Genomic DNA, 7,836 nt, shown 5'->3' with positions numbered 1-7,836 from the left:
GTCTCCAAGTCCAATATCTAGGTTACAGTGGAAAACGACTTGATCATTGGTCGAGGTATCAACAGAATACAATCAGGCCTAAGCCTGAGCCCAGCCCGACCATCGGAACTAGGTCTTAAGCTCGAGTCTGACCCTCATATAAAGCTCAAGGATAGAAATTTGAAAACATATTTTTTCTTTTTTATTTAATAAAAAAAGCATTTTATTTATATTAAAAGCCCTCAAAAGTAAAAAATAATAAAAGATCTCGCTATTACTTGAAACAAAGAAAAAATATTGTATATATATTTTTTTATTAAATAAAATATGTTTTTATTATATAATATATATTACCAAGTCGAGCTCGGGCTCAGGTCATGTTTTTATGAGAAAATCCAAGCTCAGCCCAAAAAAAGGTTGGGCTTGATGTTTTAGGCCTGAGCTCGAGCCTATGAGCCTAAAATAATGTCCAATCCCGACTTAGAATGGATTAAGCTAAGCTGACCCGTCGAGCTATCTGACCCATGAACAAGTCTATTTCTAAGACACTTTACAAACATAGTTTGGATTATTTTGTTGTATTGTTAAACCATCTTGTTCATGATAGGCTTTGCAACGCTTCTTTCAAGGTAATTTTTATTGGGGAAGGGAATATGAAGATTAGATTATGTTAGGGTTTAAGAGAAAAGGACAATGAAAAGAAAATAAAGAAAGCTCAGGTGGGTATTTTGATAATTTAATGCATTTTGTCATCTAACTTAACATTTAGGGGGTCTTTATCTAATGGCTAAAGTTTAGGGGGTCTTTGTTGCAAATTAAAATACAGGGGGTCTTTATCACTGACCCAATAGTAAAGGGGGTCATTTAATTTACCTTATTTCTTAAGGAATTTTTCTTAAAAACCCCTATGGTTTCACATATTTACTATAGTTTTATTAGAATTCCCCAATAGTTTACAACCCTTCACTTTATCAACCTTCTGTTAAGTTTTGAAATCCGATCTACTCCTCATGGAGCACATTCCTCACACCAATGTCATAGCACAGTGCAGCGATGCAATGAGAACATCTCATCATGGATGGCAACGTATAAGTATGGGAGATGTTCCCAATGTGCAGTTACAAGTATTGTGAGGTTGGTGATGGTGAGAAGAATAGATCTTGTCATGAATGACTAGGTGATTTCTTTAAATGAGTGGAAAATTTTAAAGAAAATAGTTTTAGGGGTTTTCTTTATTTTAAAAAGGGAAAAGATATGATATGGGAAGAGTTTTGACCAATCAAAACACACCCATGAATTTTGATAAATAACACCTAATTAGCTACCACGTTTATGATTCCAATTGATTGGTCAAAAAATTTTCAGATATCATATCTTTTCCATGTCATAGTCACACCCTTTTAAAAATTTCCTTAATAGTTTCATATCAACCTTTAAGAAACAAAACCCTCCCTAACATTTTCCACTCATTTAAGAAGTCATGCAACATTATCATGTGAAATTACAAATGGTTCCCTCATGAAAGAGAGGTTAAATAAAGTTGTTGCACACCATAGAGATATTTTAATAACACACAAATTAGAGGTTAGATTTTAGTAAATACATAAAACCATAAGGGGTGTTTAAGTAAACGATGCTATTTATTATCATGTTTGAATCCTATGGGGACCCTGTTTGGGAGAATTTAGAATTACCTCTGGTTCAGGATTGTGAAATGAACCGGGCTGACACAAGTGAATGATTGATGAGAGGAGTCCGGATCTACTCCTCACATAGCACGCCTCACACCAACCTCATGGCATGTCTTAGCCGCACAACAAGAAAATCTCTCGTACTTGTATTTATTATTCATGGGAAGATGTTTCAAATATAGGGTAAAATGTTGTTGTGATGTCAATGTGGGGCACGCTCTATGAGGAGCAGATCCTAGTTCGGATGAGAGTAGTAGTAGTAGACCTATTCATGGGCCAGGTATGCTCAGGCTCGAGCCCGAGCCCGGCCCGATCGTTGGGCCTAGATCTTGAGCCCGAGCTCAACCCTCATATAAAGCCTGAAGTCTGGGCCCGAGCCCAAGTTCGACTAAAAATTAGGAAAAAATATTTTTTTCTTTTTTTATTCAACTAAAAACTATTTTATTTATATTAAAATACTTGGAAACCTAAAAAAATAATGAAAGATCACACTATTACTTGAAAAAAGAGAAGAATAATAAAGAAAACATATATTATATATTTATTTTTTATTATATAAAATATATTTTTATTATATGATACATTATCAAGTCGAATTCAAGCTTGGGCCAGACTTTTTGAGAAAGCCCGAGCTTGACCTAAAAAAAGTCAAACCCGATATTTTAGGCCCAAGCCGAAGCCTATAAACCTGAAATTTATCCAAACCCGACTTAAATCGAATCGGACCAAACCAACCTATCGGACTACCCGGACCATCAACATGTCAAGGTAATATGTAACATGGTCCACCCATATAGCGACACATTTGTAAGCAAGGTGGGGAGGGAGGGAGTTGTCATTACGTACAAGAAATGATGCCACGCTAACTTTACTATTTTAAAAGACAAAAGGCATCTTCTTATCTATGAGCTATCAATCTTCTTTATATATATATTGTATTGAGCAATGCCACCAATAAGTGGAGTGGCTGGGTCAAACCGTATTGGAAATAGCTACTTGGAATTAACACATCATGTTTATGGGACCCACGTAATGGTACTAGATCCACGGTGTTCAAGGTAGATGGATACCTTACATAATGTTTGATTCAACTTTTAGGAACACTTGCGTTGGATGTAGGGTTTGTGTGTGCCGATGTCATCAGCCATCGAACATTTAATTTTAGGGTTTTTAACCCCCAAGGCAGATGATTGGGTCCTAGGTTGATTGTTACATCTATCATACTTACAGCCCATTGAACCATGAGGCATGAGTCGATCAAGTTAGTGGGTCAAGGTAGGGTGCAACTTGGGCCGGGTCGTTCAAACTCAACCCGAAAAAAGTTTGATTATGTTGGGTTTAGTTGAAGTTTGGATTAGGATTAAGGTCGAAAAATTGTGAACCCAACTTAATTAGTCTAGGTTACGTTAGGGTTGAAACCTTGGGCAGCCCAAAACCTAACATAACATTTCTTCATATTTCATATTTATGTGTACAAATATTTTATAAATTGTATTTATGTGTGTATATATGCAACTATACAAAGGAAAAAATTTAAGTTTGAAAGCAAAAGTTTTCTAGTCTAATATGAATATAGTACTCTTAAGTTTTGAAGCATCATAACATTGTCCTTGTGTATATATCAATAAGGTTCAGAATTTTGACATGATACGCCCCGTATGAGGTCATATTGGCGATTTATTGATATGCAAAATTTAAATCCTTTGGGATAAAACCCATTTCAGAGGATAGGCAGGCCTTAGACCAACCCTCTCGATAGGTTTTGAAAAAAAAAAAAACTAAAAAACAATCAAGTGTGAGGTTAAAATACCAATACATCCCTTTTACCATTACCATTGCCATGTATTGATAATTTTTACCTTGCATATAAAAATGCTGAAATTAGTGAGCCGTAATTTGCCAATATTCTTTATCAAATTGAGAAAGGTGGTTCAAAGTATCAATGCATCCAGAGTTTTCAACTATTGATACTCTTTTTTTTTTTCATTTTTTCACTTTTCAAATATGGATGCTCTTTTTTATTTTTCACTTTGATAATTCAAACATAGATATTTAGATGAATATTAATGTTTAGACCTATGAAAAGGACTTAAATCTCAAAATTTGGCATTTCAATTAATGTTGTCCAATCCAAGGTGTTTTGAATGAAGGATACAATCAAATAATCTTGCCATTTGGACAAGGCCGAGGTGGAAGGATGAAGCCACGCATCGAGATCTGCAACCAGGAGAAGGGTCAAATGCCCGAAGAGTTGTTCCCCGGGTAGGCATTCTAACACTCAAGTCAGTAGGATAAAAAGAGATGTGACTAGGACAAGCAAGTTGAGGTAGTGTTGGCTCGAGATGAAGAAATACTACAAAGAGGTACTCAAAGAATGCAATTCCAAAAGTCCCTTACCTTGAGCATGGTGTACCGATTTATAGTTGGACGTCCGTGTTCGGGTCAGATAGGGCTTCTGGGGTTGTTACGATGAGGTTGTCCGTCGAGGTCTTCGGGGGTTCCCTCTTCCCTGATGGAATCCGCTTCCCTGTCCATGTGGGACATTCCTTCCTAGCCATGCCCATCCTTCACGTGGTTTTGGGTGATGATGCCGATGTGGCCCTAAAAGGGCGGCTATGGAGTCAACCACATGGCACCCTGGGCTAGCTTAGCAATCACCCGTACACCACTCCCTTAGTTTCGAAGTCAAGGAGTGTGGTGCTCGGTCATAGATGGGCATGAGAGTTCTAAAGTCCTCGGCTAAGGAACTCCAGTTTGCGAGCGGACCGGCTTGGTGGGCGGATCGGGTGGTTCAACGTTCATACCGTTTTTGTACAGTTTGGTAGATGCGTCGTTTCGTCTTCCCAAAGTCGTGCGCATGCGAAGTGTGGTGATGGTCCTATACCGTTGTTCTAATTTGATCTGGACTGTTGGCTGCCTTTATAAAAGGGGTAGGCAAGTCATTTCACTTTGTCATTTGGAAAGAGTTTGTGCCTTAAAGTTTGGCTGATGTCCCTTGCTTGGCATTTCAAGTGTCTCAAGCTTCTTTTTTCTTTGATAAGATGTCTTCCACTATGGCTTCCTTGTCTTTCCTTTTTACTAGGTATACTTCGGGGGATGATAGTGAAGGTAGTCCTCGGTGCGAGGTGACCGAGGTTAGGGTACCGGAGATCGACGACAATGCAACCAAGGTCAATGACGAGGGCAATGCTGAGGTCCGAGAGATTGGTGCCTGAGAGACTAGTGTTGACGAGGTGGCTGAAGCCGATGTGGAGTTGGAAGGGCAAGCCCTCAAGAGGAGATTTGGGGAGCAGTTTGCCTCAACTCTGTGTAGCCTTTCTCCAGCCGACCTAGGTCGAATCAGGGAAGTGTATCACATTCCCAAGGAGTAGAAACTAAGGTGTCCTAGGATCGGGGAGAGGGCCACTTCGGCCAATCCTGGGAAATTTGTGTGTACGTCCATAGTTTGATTGCCAGCCTTAGGTTCCCTTTAGATTCTAGGGTAGTGGCCATCCTAAGGTGGTATTGGGTCCTGCTTGTTCAGTTTATGCCAGACTCGTTTCAGTACTTGGTCGGGCTATTCTACTATTGCACTCTCAAGGATATTGAGATTACCTTCCCAATGTTTAGGTATTTCCTCCACGTGAAGAAGAACAAGTATGGTTACTACTACCTATCGGCTAGGCCGAACACTATGGTGCTTGTCGGGGCTCCCTCTTCCATTAGGTACTAGAAAGAGGGTTTCTTCTTTGTGAAGTGCCGAGGAGGTTGGTCGTTCTCCCTCACCCCGTCCTTTTTGAGGACCAAGGATAAGGGTCCTTTCTAGGTCGAGCTGTCGAAGGAAGAGATAACTGTTGTGAGGAGGATAGTGCGGGTACACATTGGGGGAGTACACATTATCCCGATTGATGACCTTGGCTGGGCTGATGTGCCCTTCGGCCAAACAATCCCAGTCCGATCCATGGACAGCGTGGCCTCATATTTTTTTATGAGCTTGTCTTTACTTGGCGCTAACTTTGTGGTGATTTGTGCAGATTTGGACATGATTGGTGTTGAGGAGAGAGCTCGGCGTCTGCAAGCTGCGACCACGAGGAAGGCACAGGCGGCTGGGACCTCGGGCGCATAGCTCCGATGCCATTCGACATAGTGCATTCCTTAACAAGCGAAGAGGCTGAGGTCGACGGAGGAAGTTGTGGTGGTTGACTTTGAGGAGGCCATGACTCATCTTGGGCGATCTTTGTCACAAAGGGGGGACGCTTCGTAATATGATTTGGTTAAGGGCTTGGTAGGTGTATACGTGCCACAATGGTCGATGCGATCAGAGGAACCCTTGAGATGGAGGGGGTGGCCGAGCAGTTTGCTCAGGGTTTAATGCTCCCCAGTATTAGGAAGAAAGCTAGCAGCCACATCAGTAACTTCCTAGAGAGCGCAACTCTCCATTAGATCATTGCGGTAAGTTCATCTCTACTTATTCCTCCTTATCTCTCTTCTTTTCTTTTATACTAACTATTCAGTGCCCTGCAATCGGTTTGTTCAGTTGTTGGCCTTGTCGACTACCTCTGCAGGCTGTGGCGATTTTATGAGTCGCAAGAGATCGAGAACGCTCAGCTGAAGGCAGAGTTGGTCGAGCTGAAGCACAACATCGAGGAGAGGGAAGAGACCATCCACAAGTTAAAGGACCACATCCATGATCTCAAAAAGGTGTGGGAGGTGCTGAAGATAGCTTGGGTGAAGGAGGAGGGTGTCACCGAGTATAGAGCTTCGGGGGCTCATCAGAACAAGCTGGACAACTATGCTACCAACTCTTGGCAGGAGGGATTCGCTCTCTGTCAGCGGCGGGTGATGCGATGCGTCAGTTCCCAGAGGTAGCCGGTGTCGATCAAGGTTTTGCCCTGTTTGATACCGAAGAGCCTGCTTGCGAAGATGCTATTGTCATTGATGCCCAAGAGCATGCCGAGGACCCCCAACAAAAAATTGATGTCCTATCTCTTCCCCCCCCCCCCCCTTTTGTTTTAAGGGTCTTTGTATTCAACCTAGTATGTCGGGCTTATAATCAATGTATCAACTTCTTTATTAATGGGAATTTAGTCTTTTTGCCGAGTAGGGGTGTAAACGGATCGAATTCGAATTGGACCAAGCAATATCCGAATTCCAATCCGATTAGAAAATTTGATATCCGAATTTGACTCGATATCTGATGAATATTGAAAATTAATATCCAAATTCAAATCCGATTAAATATTCGAATATTCAAATCGATTCGAATTTGATTAATTAATTATTTTAGATAATTAATAAATATATAAAATAAATATTTTATTGATATGAAGTATATAAATATATAAATTATTTATATAACTTAATTATTATATATAAATTATACAAAACATCTTATATATTATATATAAGAATTAAATAATTGGTTGAATGCGGATATTTATCGAATCAAATCAGGTTATATCCAAATTTGAATTCGACCGATTAGATATTTGAATTATCCGAATTCGATTCGAATATGTTGAATATCGAATTCAAAATCGGATTTTTGAATACCGTTGACACCCTTATTGCCGAGCACGTTTTGTGTTGCTTCTCTCTTCTTTTTTTAAGTTACTCTTTGGAATTAGGTTGGCTGGTAGGGTTCATAGGTTGTTCTCCTATACTTGTTCTCAGACTAGTTGGGTTGGGGTCTTGGAATTGACACTGTGACTGGGGTCTTTGGCATTATGGCCTCGGTCTCATGCTGGCTGAGGTCTTCAACTTTGTGGCTTCGGTTTCATGTTGGCCGAGGTCCTGGGCTTGATGCTAGATGGCCAGGGTCTTGGACTTTATGGCCTTGGGCTCATGTTGGCTGAGGTCTTGGGCATACCGAGGTCTTCGACTTTGTGGCCTCAGTCTCATGTTGGCCAAGGTCTTGGGCTTGATGCTAGATGGTTAGGGTCTTCAACTTCGTGGCCTTGGTCTCATGTTGGCCGAGGTCTTGGACTTACTGAGGTCTTCGGCTTCGTGGCCTCAGTCTAATTTTGGTTGAGTTGGTTCCAAGCTCTCAACGTTGTTGGGGAGCTTGGTGGCACCTAGTCTTGGAGAGCCTTACGCTCTTTGACTAGGCTAGCTATGGTCCTTGGTTACCTCTTCTCCAATTGTAAGTTGGGAGGGCACCCAAAGTTTGATGGGCATCCTCTTGCCA

Source organism: Nelumbo nucifera, chromosome 3 (genome assembly GCF_055504915.1).
Source record: "Nelumbo nucifera cultivar China Antique chromosome 3, China Antique-T2T, whole genome shotgun sequence".
Taxonomy (NCBI): Eukaryota; Viridiplantae; Streptophyta; class Magnoliopsida; order Proteales; family Nelumbonaceae; genus Nelumbo; species Nelumbo nucifera.
This window is presented reverse-complemented; position numbering follows the sequence as displayed.